Below are 15,030 nucleotides of genomic sequence, written 5' to 3'. Positions count from 1 at the left end.
TCTTGCGCAAGCCGTGTAACATTTGATTTGTTTCTGATTTGATGTGATATTTGCATTCCATTTTTCCATGGGAGAAGGATACTGTCAGAAGAGGCATTGTCATCTTACATGAACATTGGAGAAGCACTGCCCACAGATTCTGCTTGAGTTACTCAGGACAAAATAATGATAAGCCAGTTTAAAGGCATCTGGAGGAAAGGACAGGTTGGGCTGGATGGCATTTTGTTGGAATCTATTACAGCTTTTAAATCAAGCAGGTCTTCTAATCATGTCCCTCTTCAACAGGCAGGACTGGCCCACCCATGAGGTAGAGTGAAGCAGGTGCCTCAGGCGGCGGAGTCTCACTGGGAGCTGCCCCTGTGGGCACTGAACCCACCCCTGCCAACACAGAGCTTGCACAAGAGCTCTGTGACATCTCACCAGAAGCCTGCTAGGACATAGTTCTGTTCCACCTTAAAAGGGAACAGGCATGACTGTTGTGTGTCACATGCCTGTTTACTTCCAGCACTTGCTGGGAACTTCCGTTTTGTATATTGCTTTTGCTTTTGCTGTTTTGCTGGAGACGAAGGAAAGCAGACATGTTTTTCCTTTGTTCCTGAACTATGCTGAATAAATGCTGTAAATATGCTTACACATGGCTCTGTTCGCCATTTCCGTTGTAGAGATTTATTCACTCTGCTAATTAGCGTGCTCGGTAGCTTCAGAAGGCTACTGAGGCTTGAGTCGCTGATTGATTGATGCTGTTCCGTGACCTGGAGATCGCCCGGCTGCCAGCCGGTGGCTGGAGCCAGCTGGGGGCCTGCCTTATGCCCCTGTCTCCCTGGCAGCATCCCAACAAAGCCACCAATGCACAACTCCAATAAGCAAGGCTTTCGTGTCGGGTCAGGAAGGCTGTGGTGGCTGTCACCTTCCCACTTTGCCTCTGGCTAGGCCATCCTTGTCAGCAGGACTCATTCTTCTGTTTCCTACTGGTGGGACGTATATGTTTGGTTTTCCCCATAATCTCCTGAAAGGCTGGTTTTATGCATCTTTAAGTTAAGATACATGCTGAGGGGTTTTGCCACTGAATTCTTTACTACTATGACATTCTGTGGGATGCGGGTGGCGCTGTGGGTAAAACCTCAGTGCCTAGGACTTGCTGATCGTAAGGTCGGCGGTTCGAATCCCCGCGGCGGGGTGAGCTCCCGTCGTTCGGTCCCAGCTCCTGCCCACCTAGCAGTTCGAAAGCACCCCTAAGTGCAAGTAGATAAATAGGTACCGCTTTATAGCAGGAAGGTAAACGGTGTTTCCGTGTGCTGCGCTGGTGCTGGCTCGCCAGTGCAGCTTTGTCACACTGGCCACGTGACCCAGAAGTGTCTTCGGACAGCACTGGCTCCCGACCTCTTAAGCGAGATGAGCGCGCAATCCTAGAGTCGGACACGACTGGCCCGTACGGGCAGGGGTACCTTTAGCTTTACCTTATGACATTCTGTAGGAATAATTAAACACATATCAAAATGACTTTCTCTGGCAAAAAACCCAAAGCGATCACTTTTAGAACCCTTTGCTGAAGTTCTTATGATTTAAAAGTAGGCCACTTCTAGCTAAAAACAGAACTTCTTGAGGAGGCATGTTTAGCACACAGTGGCATGAAGTGTTCCCAAGGCAGAAGCAGTAAAAAGTACATTTTTAAAAAACTCCGCTGTCTTTCCTCTGAGTTAGAAACATTTAAGAAAGGTTTTGCAGAAAGCAGCAAATGCTTCAGCAGATGGAAAGGGATTTCTCCTTGTCGTTCCTTCCTGAAGGTCAGAATCACAACAGTCATTCTTAGGTACTACAGAGTCATGGAAGAGCAATATACAGGGTGATTCATAATGAAGTATACAGTTTCAACGCACTGTAAAAAAAGAAGACTGTTATCTATATTATGTTAGCTGCAATAGAATTGTAGGGGAATGCTTAAAGTTTTTTTTTAGAAACAGTCACAGATGTTCTATGTGTACACCCTTTGTCACACGACACACATTGAACCGGTAATTCATTTCTGCCCAAACGCAACTCACCCTACGTATTGATTTCCCCGGGCTTCCTTGAATGGCGCTGCAAACACTATCGACTTCTTCTGATACACGTGGTCATCCAGGACGTCTAAGTTTCCACAAACAGCCCATAGTTTCAAAAATTTTATGCGAATCGTAGATACATTTTCTGCTTGGAGGATCCCCCCCCCCAAATCGTGATCAGAAATGCCATCACACAACAGTTACAGATTCCATTTTGCTCAGTTCAAGAACACAAAATGCCTTCTGCATTGCAGACGCAGCCACTAGTCATGTGACATGTGCACTATCACCTACGCCACTTCTCTCAGTAGCAGAACACGCACTTTATGAGTACATCTACCTCACGGTTCACATTTGTCTTCGCCTGTTACTGTCTTACAGCATCTGGAAACTGTATACTTCATTATGAATCACCCTGTATAGATATGAAAGCTGCAGTAACCCCCTGTAGGACAATGGATGTCAGTCCAAAACTCCCTTTCTTCCTTCAGGGACAGTGGACATTGGATGGCTGTAGGCCCCTTTGCACTTTCATCTGGCTGTGGATCGTCACTGTGCAGTGGCAAAGCAGACATGGTTGCTTATAGATTTAAAATGTTAATCTGTAACACACATAGGCCTACATGCATTGAGGTTGACTCGCATATAATAATTAATTTCTATATCCGATCCAAACACGTGATAAATATCTGGAAGGACAAGATATTTTTTTTAACAAAACACTATTTATGACTCTCAGATGCTCCTGGTTGTATAAGTTGTTCAGTGTGAAGAGCAAGGCACTATAGACAACATGCACTTTAGAGACTAACAGGCAACAAAAGTCTTGTTATGCCCCACTGTATTTCACCCACGGGATGAACTTAGATGACTCCTGAGTGCTTGCCATGTGCAGTTCTAGTGCCCAATATGCCTCTAATAAAAGTTCAGGCTGAAATATTAACAGAAGCGCCACTGAAATCCTCAGCTGGCGCATTAATTGCCCTCTCCCTGAAGTCATATGCTCTTGTCAAAAGTATAATTATCATGTTTAATCCTCCTTTTGTCTTCTCAGTGAATTACACTACTGGGGACAGAATGTCCAGCAATGTCAAAGTTGCCGGATCATTCCAAGGAAAGAACATTTATCTCTCGCATTCAGATGTTCAGTGAACAGCAGAGGCAATATATCCAAATTTTATATGTTGGACTGCACCTAAGACAAATATGCACTTACAGGAATTCTGCACTGATAAATTTTGTTCTCAATTACAGGCAAAAATGCACAATTTCTCCCCATCCAGAAATAAACTTTCCAATCATGACTGGTCTGAAATATAATGTAGAAAATTGTGTTGTGGGTGGGGGCAGCACTTGTAGATGAAAAGTATACTGGTCTTAATTTGATCTTGGCTTTAGTTTGCTTGATGGGTTGGCCGCCTTCCATCAAAGGTTCTCAGGCTGTTCCAAACTCACCTGGACATTTTATTTTAGATAAAATATGAAAACAAATGTGCTTATTTGGCATATTTTTATCCCACCTTTTTCAGAAAAGCATAAGCATACCAGAATAAAATAACACAATAAAAGCAGCATGATAAAAAAGCAAAGGATTATGCAGTAAAATCAAGCCAGCAATTAAAACCAAGATAAAATGGTGTAGATAAAAGGTAGATGACTGAGACTCCAATAACAATAAATTCCATTTAAAGGCAGGTGAGAACAGGGCACATTGTGGTGCCTGAATGATAACAGAGATGGTGGCAGGTGAACGTGTCTCAGCATCAAACTCCAGAATCTGGACACTGTCACTGAAAAGGGCCATTCTCCAATAGTTGCTCCTTAACTTCCAAGGACTAGTGCACCTGAAAAGTGGCTTTTACTTCCTATCAACTGCAAAAGGAGGCGGTAAATCAGGATATGGATGAGCTAATTCTTGCTTCTTGCCAGTAGGGTGATCCCAAAGTTTGAAACAAACAGGCCAATGAGGAAGCCTCTTGAGACAGCCAGTGTGGTGCAGTGGTTAAGAGCGGTAGTCTCGTAATCTGGGGAACCGGGTTCGCGTCTCCGCTCCTCCACATGCAGCTGCAGGGTGACCTTGGGCCAGTCATACTTCTTTGAAGTCTCTCAGCCCCACTCACCTCACAGAGTGTTTGTTGTGGGGGAGGAAGGGAAAGGAGAATGTTGGCCGCTTTGAGACTCCTTCGGGTAGTGATAAAGCGGGATATCAAATCCAAACTCATTTGCAAACTTGGGAATGGTCTGATGGAGAAAGAATTGCTTCAGTGGCCAGCTAACAGGTTAGCAGACACCTGCAACTCTTACGGAAATGAAGAAAGAGGAGTGATGTGTGTGCATGTGTGTCTTTTCCACTGTTTGCATGTAATTGGGCTAAGAGTTATTCAGGAAGAGGGATGTAATTTGTAGCCTACTCGATGCATGGGATAGGATGGGTTCTTGTTCACCTTTTCTTAAAACAGCTCCCAAGCACCCATTTTTGCTGTGAACCTCCATGGAACTTGGTGTGCCTGGTTTCCGAGTAGAAATGCATGAAATGTCTTGCTTCCCACACTTGGATGAAAGACTCAGACCCTTGGCTTGGGATTTTCCCAAAACTTTACCAAATCAGCATACAGTCTCAGTAGCAGCTTCAAGTATAGGATACATAGTTTAATAGTGCATAAGCAGAGTTTGAGGATATATGGCTAGGCATAGGCAAATATATTGTCCAAACACTTGACATGCCCCTTCAATTCTGTTTTTAAAGAGCAGGTGGAGCCAGTCTGTCTTGCAGTTCTCATCCCATGTAGGAAGACTATGCTTGTAAGCAAATGTTTCTACTGGGGGTGCGCTGCTGCTGGGTCTGTTCATGCTGGTGCAGATGGTGGTGCATGTTTGGTGATGGGACTTGAGCCCAACTCTCTGACTGTCCCGCCATCTCCAGCTTAGCCAACTCCACCAATTTGCCACCTGTCTCTTCAGCTCTTTAGGAGGCTAAAGACTGATTCAACCAATTCTCCCTGATCACTGGGAAGCCAAGTGACTGTGTGTCAGAGCCCTCTTCCCCATCACTGCCCAAACTCTCCCTACGTCCAATCCTAGGGACGTCCTCTGGCAGATTCTGCCACTCCCAAGCTGCCCCACCAGGGGCCCCACAACATTGAATTGCACTGTAAATTCCCATTGCCCCGCGCTCCCGGGCTACTTCCCCTTTTGCAGGCAGCCTTCCCCCCCTTCTTTCCGGCGGTTCAGGGGAGCCGGTTCAATGGAGGCATGGGAGCTGCGGTCGGGATGGGTGACCCCCGACGGCCCTTGTGGTGGCATCCTGGGCTGGGGGGGGGCGCTCTCCACTGTAGCCTTGGAAGGCAAGGCAGGGCCATGGACCTTGGGCAGCAGTTTCAGAAGTGTATCCTAAAAGGCAATTGTTGTAAGGTCGCGAATATAAGCCGCACTTTTCACGCTCAGAATTTGGGGGGAAGTGTGGCTTATATTCAGGCCAATACAGTATTCATAATCTGTGTAATTTGTCACTCTGGTTAAGTATGGACTTTTCTACTATTTCCTAGCACTGCGTATGCTATTACAGAAAATATAAAAGGTGTATTGTGCTAGTGAATATTTAATTCAAAAAGGTGTCTCTGCAGACCTTCTGCAGCAATTCTTTCTGTCCTATGTAAAATATAGCATGGCCTTCCTATTGCCACCCTCTGGGATTACAGGGTCTGTCCTGGCTTGAGTGTTGCTTAAGACTTCTGCCGGCCTCCCTGCTTATTCCTCTTCCTCATCTCTTTGCTTTACTCCACAGAACCATCTTTGGCTTTGTCAAGTGGGGAAGAGATTATTCAGAGCTACAGTGGTACCTCGGGTTAAGAACTTAATTTGTTCTGGAGGTCTTTCTTAACCTGAAACTATTCTTAACCTGAAGCATCACTTTAGCTAATGGGGCCTCCCGCTGCCGCCGCGTGATTTCTGTTCTCATACTCATTCTTAACCTGAGGTACTATTTCTGGGTTAGCAGAGTCTGTAACCTGAAGCGTACGTAACCTGAAGCATATGTAACCTGAGGTACCACTGTATTGCCTTCTGCAAGGTGAGGACCAAATGTCCGAGATGAGAAATTTTGATATACTCATGTGAGGTTCTGCATAACCAGCTTCCCTTTAAAACAGCTAGGAGTTGTTTGGGTTTTTTTAAAGGAAAGGAAGAAGCAATATTTATATAGTATCTTCTTCATGGATTTGGATACTGGCTTTTTTAAAAAAAGCTTTCTTTCTTTCTAGTTCAGTTACATCGCTTGTTGTTTATGTGAAACAATGCTACATAACCTCATTTTCATTCTGGAATGAATATATATATATATATATATATATATAAATGTTTGCAATGCAAAAGACATAGCATATAAATGGAAGGAGAAGAACAAACATACATAAATTTATATCCTAATTATATTTGTAAAGTGGTTAGTAATATATTCTTGTGCTATTGGAAGCATCAAAATAGTCTCTTTATGAAGAAGGATGTATGAGGGCACACCGAACCTCAATAAAACAAGGCATGAGGCAGATTCTAAAGCACCAAACAGATCAGTCCTGCATAACTTGTTATCTACCAATCTAAACCGGGCCTTCTGGCCCCTGGACACCCCTGCCTCACAATCTATTATGATCCCAAGGAAACCAGGAATTGTTAAATGCCTTTAATGTATCGTCCTATGAGTCTTTTGGGTTGTAAGCCTTAAAGAGACAAACGTCTTCCAGATGTATTCTTTATGATATTTTGCAGCACACCCTGTTCTGGGTGGGCAGTGGTTGTGGCCCCTTGTGAACTGGCCACCATTTTCAGGTCCTGGACTCACGGCTAGAAATTGAAGATCAGCCAACCAGCTGTATTGCAGGACAGGATTGCCCGTCAAATATTCTTAAGACACCTGAGTGGGCAGAGTTTTGCTGGAGGGCTGGCACATACATGCTTCCACTCCGGTCCACTGGCTACACTTAAAAACCAACTGCTCTTGACACCTTCAGCTGCACAGTATTTTGACTTGTCTAACCAGGCTTTGCCTCCTTGCACTCTACCTGACCTCGCTACGATTCCCAGTGGAATTCGGGGACGGAAATAAATTTGCCTTCAAACAGATTGGGGCCATTTGGAGGTTTTGCCTTCCCCATAGCAATATGGTACAGTTTTTTTTTGGCAGGTGAGGCATTGGGTGGAATATTGCCGACGTGGAGATTCAGGGCATAGCCCGACAATGGCTGCACTCCTTTATCTCAGGTCAGGGACAGAGGGTGGCGCTAGAGAAGGAGTTATCGTCGTGCCACTCCTTGGTGTGTGGAGTGCCACAGGGCGCAATCCTTTCCCCGATGCTTTTTAATATCTTTATGCACCCCCTTGCCCAGATTATCCAGGATTTTGGGCTGGGCTGTCATCAATATGCAGATGACACCCAGCTTTATCTGTTGATGGACGGCCATCCTGACTTGGCCCCAGACACACTGACCAGATGCTTGGAAGCTGCGGCTGGATGGCTGCGTGGGAGCCGGTTGAAGTTAAATCGTTCGAAGACAGAGGTCCTCTGGCTGGGTCGGGATGACATGGGGTTGGGGGGCCAACTCCCATCTCTTATGGGGGCTCAATTAGTGCCAGTGCCTTCTGTCAAGAGCTTGGGCGTAACCTTTGATGCCTCCCTCTCTATGGAGGCACAGGTTGCAGCTACAGCAAAGGTGGCATTTTCCCATCTTCGCCGTATTAAGCAGTTGGTCCCTTACCTTTCTCGCCCCGGTCATGCGATGTTCACCTCCAGGCTTGATTATTGTAGCTCAATCTATGCTGCCTTGAAGCTGAAACAGAAACTCCAGTGGGTGCAGAACGCCGTGGCGAGACTCCTTACGGGGTCCTTGCCTCGGGATCACATTCATCCAATGCTTTACCAGCTGCACTGGCTCCCGGTGGAGTTCAGGGTCAGGTTTAAGGTGCTGGTTTTGATCTTTAAAGCCCTATGCAGCCTAGGACCCTCGTACCTATGGGCCCACCTCTCCTGGTATGCCCCGTGGAGGACCTCAAGGTCCATAAATAACAACACTTTGGAAGTCCCGAGTCCCAAGGAGGTTTTATTGGCCTCAACCAGGGCCAGGGCCTTTTCAGCTCTGGCCCCGGCCTGGTGGGACACCCTACCACAGGAGATTGGGGCCCTGCGGGATTTGACATCTTTCCACAGGGCCCGCAAGACAGAGCTGTTCCACCTGGCCTTTGGGCTGGACTCAGTCTAATCCCCCCTTTCATTTATTTTTTTGATAGAACCCCTTATATGGGATTTGTATATAAATTTTCCCTCGGCTCTTTTTGCTGGCCCATGTAGGACCAGCGTGGACAGTTTTGCCCCAGTGAATATTTGACGTTTTCTCCCCCTGTGGCTTTGATCTATAGGCTACCACTAAAACGAGGCTGCATTTTAAGCTGCATTTTAAACTGTATTCTAACTTATATTTTAATCAACTGGTTTTATGTTTTGTTTTTAATTATTTTACTGTATTTATATTTAGTGTTCGCTGCGCTGAGCCCGATCTTGGCCGAGGGTATAAATAATTTATTATTATTATTATTATTATTATTATTATTATTATTATTATTATCCTAGTCATCAAGATCTTGGGTGAATGGGACCAAATAACATGTGTGTACTCAGGGTGCCCCATGTAGATGAGAGAGGAGAGCAGACAGGCCATAGAGCTTCCACCAGAGGCCTGGGGGTCGCCACCTCCAGTAGACTGGCATCTTGGGGAGGCCACAATTCTTGGCACGACCCTGTACAAAGATTCAGCCCTCCAGGAGGAGGCTAAAATGGATAATATACTCTATGCTGTAGCCAAACTCTTCCTACATCCGAAATCAAAGTTGTGGCTTTATCCCAAATCGTTGTCTGTCCATTCAGCGTATTTGTTCAAGACTTATCACCAAGACTTTAAACGTTTACTGCCACAGGTTTTCAAATAGAAATGTGATCAAGAAACCTAAATAACACATTTTCATTCATCCAACATATATATTTTTCAATCGAAAACATGCAGTACCATAAATGATTTAACAAGATCTGATTCTATAGACAGAACTACTTTGCACTCCCAGACCCTGGAAACAGATGCTCATCACAGCAGAGGATAGACATTAATTGTACATATATATTTTCCTCGGAACTACTGGGCATATAATACATAAAGTACAGTTTTATAAGTGATGTACTCAGCCTGATCTGAAAGGAGATGAATCAGGGATATTAATAAAATGAAACAGGGAGATTAATAAAATGCTTTTCCTTTATTTGTTTTTCCCCCCTCCCAGCTATTCTATCAAAACCCTTTCTGACAATTATCTGTTGTAATTCCCCACAGCTGAGGAACAGAATAGCGTTCTAGAAAATTAAGCTGCAGTAATAAATATTTTGCTTGGGCGTGAGAAAAGTGACAGCATCTAGTGGTGGACAAGAGCTTATTGTCACTAGATGGAAGAATGTAGCACTGCCACCAAAGGAACATGGTTCTATTTTAACACCAAGGCCTCTAGTAGAAGCCATAATGACAATGATTATCATAATTATTATTATTTGTCGAGTGCTTAAAATAGACGAAGCACTTGCTGTTCTTCTTGCCACATCTCTTAAACAAATTTGTAAGGATGCCTGGGCATATTTTTCACAAAGATGTGGTCTGTATTACCAACACGTTTTCTGTTGAATTTCCAATTGTGTTTCTACTTCGCCACATTTTTGGTTCCTTAAATGTAGAAATCATACAAAATTCAGAAGGCCCTGCAAATATGACTGATCATCTGGCACTTCAAATTAAAGTCGAAGTCTCTTTGCTTCAAAGTGGTACCAAAATTCAGGCTGCACCAGATATCATTAGGCAGGAGATCCACGCTAACTTCTGTTGAGAGACTACACTTGTCTGGTGGGGCAAAGCATGCTGACGATGCTAATGTACATCACAACATTGATTTCAGATGCAACTTTAGAGAAACCTAATTTTAACAAATGATTCCTAGCATCATGAGAAGAAAGTGCTAGGCTTGGCAAAGTTACTTTGTTGACCCCAATACTCATTCCACTCTCCCTTCAATGTACTTTTATTGCCGAATCAGTCACAGTCCCATCCGTCTTAAGTGCTGAAGCTGGGGGGTTGGGGTTGGGGGGCTCATATGTGCATCCTCTAGGTCCAGATTTGGAGGCTACTCCATAAAATGGGAGATGCGGGTGGCGCTGTGGGTTAAACCACAGAGCCTCGAACTTGCCGATTAGAAGGTCGGCGGTTTGAATCCCCGCGACGGGGTAAGCAGTTCGAAAGCATGTCAATGTCCAAGTAGATAAATAGGTACGGCTCTGGCAGGAAGGTAAACGGCATTTCCGTGCACTGCTCTGGTTCGCCAGAAGCGGCTTAGTCATGCTGGCCACATGACCCGGAAGCTGTATGCCGGCTCCCTCGGCCAGTAAAGCGAGATGAGCCCCACAACCCCAGAGTTGGCCACAACTGGACCTAATGGTCAGGGGTCCCTTTACCTTTTACCATAACAACTAAATAGGTTTTTCACCCTCCTGCAGTGGTGCTCACCTCAAAAGAGTCAAACGTTCTCCAGTACCTGGTTCAGGTGTTCAAAGATGTTCTATCCGTAAGTCCCCACTTCCTTCTCTGCCCCCCCTTCTATTGTCCACCCAAATCTCATAAATCTTTTGTGGGACAGAAAGAGGAAGCAGCAGGAGAAACTTGAACCATCCTTTTCACAGGCAGGAAAGGGGATTGGCACTCCATGTCCCAGCATCCCTGACGGAGGGAAAAAATCTATTTTTGTCAATCTCCACCAACAGAGGTGTCAAGGGGTGCTTTGAGTGTTGGGGTGGGCAGGATGTTGCTTGCCCAATCCTACTCTTGAGGAACACAATAGGGCCACTCACATTTGCAACATTCGTAAAGTGTCTCCCCATTTGTGGAATTCTGTCCCCAGGGAAGCTTGCCAGGCACCTTCATTACATATCTTTAGGAAACAGGCAAAAACATTTCTTTATAACCCGGCCTTGGGCTGAGTAACCTTCTCTGGCCTTTTAAATGTGATTGTGGGAGGGGATGTTATTAGTTTGTACTTCATTGGTATTTTGTGTTCCGAAAGTTTTCAAACAGAGAAGCTTTCCAAAGCTAAGCCAAATAGAGGTGTGTGTTTGGAGGGAGTCTGTATTCTGCCGCAGGTGGCTGCTAAGCTAGTTTTAGAAATATTACTATGAAAGAGATACCAGCCATGTTCCTTAACACCACAGTCCAAACTCAAAATCATTTGTAATGAGAGAGTTTAGATTCAGCAGATCTTGGCATAAATATCCAAAAATAAGTATTCTGAGGCACGATGGACCAAGGCAAGACTTACACCTATTCTGAATACTTTCCAGTCATGTGGCAGAGAACAAAAACCTCAAAATGCAGGCCTGTACTCACTTGTCAGCCAGCAGAAGCCCCCTCCCAGAGGGTCCTGAACAGAATTTGGACTAGAGGTAACTTATGCTTGTGTAGGTTATACCAGCTTCCCATAGTTAGGATTGTTCTGTAAGTTAATGTGCTCTGTACCATTATTTCACTATCATCTCTAGTTCATTTAATGCGCTCTTTTGACCACCCCTGTGAGTCCCATGTTTTAATGTGCTGGGCATGCAGAAGTGGCTGTTATTTAATGACCTAGCACAGCTGTGATTTGAGATAATTTTCTAATCTCTTCTTCAATAACCAACTGAAATTGCTTACGTTTCACTACAGTAACGCTAATGCAAAGCGCAGACATGGACAGTTGGCATGAATGAACAACAGCAGCTAAACTATGCGGCAATCCACTCTTGACCTTTATAAGTTACCATCAGACTAAATGGGAGCCCACCTCTGCAGGCCATATTAATTTTACAAAGCCTTTCTGTATTTGTGTTTAGATTTACACAGCATCTTAAAGTTTCCAGAGACAAGTCTTGAAAAATACTGACTGGACTGGTTTTTGAAGGTAATTTGTTTCATCCTATGTAATCGTGCATAATTTGCTTCCTTTTGTGCAAAGAAAGTAACGGTCTATCATGTGTGTCAGAGGCTCAGGAGCAGAAGAGCAGGGGAGAGAGCAGATAGAGAGCGGAGGAGAGGAATCAGAGGGGAGCGTAGGGGAATATGACAGTGGACCGAGAGATTCCATGAGCTTCTCCAGTGAATCAGAAGATTCCCAGGAGAGGGCGCCTATGGTAAGGGCGAGGCGAATCCCAGAGGGGACGATCCATAAACAAGGAACCAGAGGGGAGTCCCAAAGGAGTAGCGGAGGAGTAGGGCCAGTTTCCCCACCAGAGCACAGTGGGGGGGAAGAGTCACGTGAGTCAGGACCATCTTCTCCTCCATCGGGGAGTGGGGAGAAGGAGGGAAGGCCAGGTCCAGCTAGCCTCCCCGAAAGGGGGAGCAGTGACACAAGTGTAACGGTCAGAAGGAAAGTGGGAGGCTGCGCGCGCGCGCCAAGTTCAAATGTGGAGGAGCGCGGGACAGCAGAAAACCCGGATTGGGAGCCAGGTCCTAAAGCCCGAAAGAGGGGGGGGGAGGAGTCGGGAGAATCAGCGTCAGAAGAATCTCGGAGGGCAGAGACTCCGACTAGCAGAAGGACCCAGAGAAAGAAGGAACAGAGGAAAAGGTGGAGTAAAGCTAGAATCTTAAGCTGGTGTCAGGGGGGCGGAGATTCAGATGGGACTTCTGCGGTCTGACGGATAGATGTAGCGTTGCGCGCTGCACGTCTGGAAATGAGACTGAACTTCAATAAAGACTTTTAAACTTGAGCAAGAAGCAGCGTTGGTCTTGTGTGAGCTGGGACCTTGGGCAGCGCGGACAGTAAGTCCCATCTCGTAAAAACTCTGCAAGCTCACGAAGATAGGCAAAGATGACTACAGAGGAAAAAATCAAGCAATTGCAGGAAGCGGTGTCAACGCTCTACGCAGAATTGGCTGCGTCTAAGAAAAAAGAAGGAGAAACAGCTGCGCTCTGCCAGGATCTGCAAGCCAGGTGGGACAAATGGGGAAAGGAGGGGCAGCTGGGAGCCAAGCCGGAGGGAGTTGCCCTCGGGAAAAGGGGGGCAAGCCTGGTGACCCATTTTGACGGGAACCTGCAGCAGTACCCTAACTTCAGAGCAGAAGTAGTTTTCGCGCTCAATTTGCTTCGGAAAGATTTTAGAGATGAGGAGGAGAAAGTGGGTTTCATAATCACTCATCTGCATGGGGAAGCTAAGTCGTGGCTGCGAACCTTGTTACGCGAAAATGACCCCGCCCTCAAAGATTCAAGCGCCTTTATTGGAGCCATGGACGCTTGCTTTAAATCAATGGTGGATGTGGATGTCGCTAGAAGGGAAATGCATGGATTGCGGCAAGGAAAAGCGACAGTGCGCCAGTATCATTCCCGCTTTTTTGGGTTAGTAAATGTGCTGGGACCTTACCAGGTCGCGGCACAAATCAATCCAGTGGCCTACCGGTTGACACTCCCGGAGGGCTCCAGAATGCACCCAGTCTTTCACAGGTCAGTGCTCACGCCTTACAAGGCGCCCCACAGGTTTCAGGCGCCAGGGAACGCACCAGCTCCACGTAGCCCATCGCCAACAGCGGAGGGACCACAGAGGGCGACGCCACTCAACGAGGTCACAGAGATTTTGGACTCCAGATGGGGGGAAGAGGGAGTTGAATATCTCCTCGCCAGGGAGGGTACTCCGGCCAGCGCCAACGAGTGGGTGCCTTGCTACGCCGTGGAGGAGCACTATCTCAAAGACGAGTTCCATTCGATCTTCCCACACAGACCCATGCCGGCGGAGTATTTCGACGACTGGCTTTTCACACCCACACTGTCAGCCAGCACGTTCCAAGGTTTCTCCTCAGATGAGGAGCCGACGCCGGGGATGAGCTCCCCGGAGGGGTCGCTCTCGGGGTTTGCCACGGACCGCTCCTATTGGTGGGACACTCAACCAGAAGTGGGGTGGAGCAGGGAACTGCTGAGGGGGCCCTTGCACACAGCCTCACCCGAGGGACCGGGTGGAGAGGAGGACATGGACGTGTGGGGGGAGGATCTTGGTTTTGAGCACGACAGCAGAGAAATGGAAGCAGGGGAAGTCGACGTCGACGAACCCATCGTGGGGGGGCCTGATCCCGCGGGCCGGTTGCACACCAGGGGGAGAGAACAGAAGCCAGCACTCACACCCCCAGCGCTGGAGCACCTGGAACCCACACCCGAAGAGGGGGAGGGGGGAAGGGGGGGCTTCGAGGGGGGGATGGATGTCAGAGGCTCAGGAGCAGAAGAGCAGGGGAGAGAGCAGATAGAGAGCGGAGGAGAGGAATCAGAGGGGAGCGTAGGGGAATATGACAGTGGACCGAGAGATTCCATGAGCTTCTCCAGCGAATCAGAAGATTCCCAGGAGAGGGCGCCTATGGTAAGGGCGAGGCGAATCCCAGAGGGGACGATCCATAAACAAGGAACCAGAGGGGAGTCCCAAAGGAGTAGCGGAGGAGTAGGGCCAGTTTCCCCACCAGAGCACAGTGGGGGGGAAGAGTCACGTGAGTCAGGACCATCTTCTCCTCCATCGGGGAGTGGGGAGAAGGAGGGAAGGCCAGGTCCAGCTAGCCTCCCCGAAAGGGGGAGCAGTGACACAAGTGTAACGGTCAGAAGGAAAGTGGGAGGCTGCGCGCGCGCGCCAAGTTCAAATGTGGAGGAGCGCGGGACAGCAGAAAACCCGGATTGGGAGCCAGGTCCTAAAGCCCGAAAGAGGGGGGGGGAGGAGTCGGGAGAATCAGCGTCAGAAGAATCTCGGAGGGCAGAGACTCCGACTAGCAGAAGGACCCAGAGAAAGAAGGAACAGAGGAAAAGGTGGAGTAAAGCTAGAATCTTAAGCTGGTGTCAGGGGGGCGGAGATTCAGATGGGACTTCTGCGGTCTGACGGATAGATGTAGCGTTGCGCGCTGCACGTCTGGAAATGA

The sequence above is a fragment of the Podarcis raffonei genome, chromosome 4, assembly GCF_027172205.1.
Source record: "Podarcis raffonei isolate rPodRaf1 chromosome 4, rPodRaf1.pri, whole genome shotgun sequence".
Lineage (NCBI taxonomy): Eukaryota > Metazoa > Chordata > Lepidosauria > Squamata > Lacertidae > Podarcis > Podarcis raffonei.
This window is presented reverse-complemented; position numbering follows the sequence as displayed.